Source organism: Pristis pectinata, chromosome 1, assembly GCF_009764475.1.
Source record: "Pristis pectinata isolate sPriPec2 chromosome 1, sPriPec2.1.pri, whole genome shotgun sequence".
Taxonomy (NCBI): Eukaryota; Metazoa; Chordata; class Chondrichthyes; order Rhinopristiformes; family Pristidae; genus Pristis; species Pristis pectinata.
In genome coordinates, this window is record NC_067405.1 from 116,016,624 (window position 1) to 116,018,896 (window position 2,273).

The following is a 2,273-nucleotide window of genomic DNA, read 5'->3' on the forward strand; positions in this document are numbered from 1 at the left end:
TTATTTATTTTTGTAACTTATGACATATGTCATTGATAATAAACCTGTTTCTTATTCTGATTCTGACTGAGGTAAAAGATTAGCTATGATCTTTTTGAATGGCAAGGAAGGCATGAAGCTCTGAATAGCCCATCTTCCTATTTTTTATATTCTTATTGAGCTTGGTGCATGATAAGATGTGAATAAAGGCCAGTTTCAAATACAATACTATTGTATAATGGGACTGTGTGATAAGCACTGAAAGTATGTTAGCAAATGTGTGTGGGGGAGGTAATTATGATTTCTGTACATATATAATACATTGCAATAATGAAAAGTATTGATGCATTTGTTTGTTGGAGCTGTAATTTATATAGGTGAGGATAATTATGAGCAAACAGGAACCCTGTTGCGTCATTATATTTTCACCTATCTCAGCGATTCTAATCTGCATTTTCTCGGTAACACCAAATGCTTAAAACATCACATGGGCAAGATGAATGAGCAATGTTCTGGGCGGTATTTATTCAACATTGTTGGCGTTGTTCATGTTTTATGAGGAAATACAACTGGTAATTCAAACTTCAGCTTCATTGTAGAACCATGGTCTACCTTATCCAAGTAGTGAGATGGGCCTGTCTTGCCCATAATTACCAATCCTGCAGCCTAGCATCTGTCTCATCTGGCTGTTCTCCACACTAGCTGCCCCAATGTAGCCTTGCAAAAGGTTTCCGGAAAAGCCCAGGGTAGCCTCCACTCTTAAAAGGATTGCTCATGACATCATCAGGTGAAGTATGTGGAGATCTGGAGAAGTGCTGCAGGAGTTAGCTAAAGACCCAAGGTGGGACTCAATTTTCCACACTGTCTTCCCATTCCCTGGTCAATAAGACAAAATAAAACGTGTTTCTTATGACTGGCCCTCAGAAATGTGGTTAATGATAAAGCTGGCCCTCCCCGCAAAAGAAGTTGTGGTGTTGAAGATCACAAGTTCAAGTGGAATAAATGTAATGGTAACAGCTGAAGGGCTGCTAGAATAACTTGGAACAGCAGTTACAATTTTTCATCTTTCTGGAAATTAGGCTAAAAATACAATAAGGTGCAATTTATGGAGACAACTTCCAAATTGACTGGAAAAGTTGTTGAATTTACCACATTTTTTATGCCAGAAAAAAAATGAATAATTTTCATTCATAAATAAACTATATGTGGCGACTCACCGTTTAGTCAGGCGAACCGGCTCAGCAGTCGGGTCGCGCGGTGTCGGAGCGACGAGGCCCAAGATGGCGGCGGGCCTCGTCTTTCCGAGCGACGGGGAGAACCCGCGCACGGGAAAGTCTTGATGACATAGGACTTACGTCATTGCCGGTTGTTTTGGGCGGGAACAGTCTCCCTTAAAGGGCCCGCGCAAGGCGTGAAAATAAACCACTTCTGTTCGACAATCCTCCGACTAGTGTCTTGTTTTATTTCGCAGTAGCAACCGCTACATATACAAAATTGTTTTCTTTAAGTTCCTCAGGATGGTAGTTATCCATCCTATTCCTTGCAATAATAAAGCCAATCAAATGGCCTGAAATTAGAACTTGTAGCTTTGAATATCTGTTGCCATGATTACAAATTTCTGTTAGACTCTATTTCAGCATTCTGCTAATACCTGTAATAGGGTGAGGTCAGGTTGGCTAGGGTTGCCATAGGGTTAAGTAGTGATTGATGGGTTAATGGTTCTACTTAGATCGTGATGATACAGACAAAAAATGCAAAATATTGTTAAATGCAGGGCATTGTCAAGTCAGGCTGTGCTGATGGAGAGAGAAAACTGAATCAATATCACAGATGAGTGACATGAGCAGAAATGGCTTGTTCTGACGCAGAGAGAGAAAGCAAGTTACCGGAAGTTATAGAATTCCATAACTTTTGGTGACTCATTTTCTCTGTCAGTGTGAATATAGAGGAACCAGTGGAAATAGTATACCTAAATTTTCAATGGATTGATGGATTGTTATAGAACATAAAGGCTCAAGGAGTGGGGTTAACAGATAAGATATCTTTATTAGTCACACGTATATTGAAACACACAGTGAAATACATCTTTTGCATAGAGTGTTCTGGAGGCAGCCCACAAGTGTTGCCACATCTCTGGCGCCAATATAGCATGCCCACAACTTCCTAACTCGTACATCTTTGGAATGTGGGAGGAAACCGGCGTACCCAGAGAAAACCCACACAGACACTGGGAGAATGTACAAACTCCTTACAGGTAGTGGCCGGAATTGAACTCGGTTTGCTGGCACTGTAAT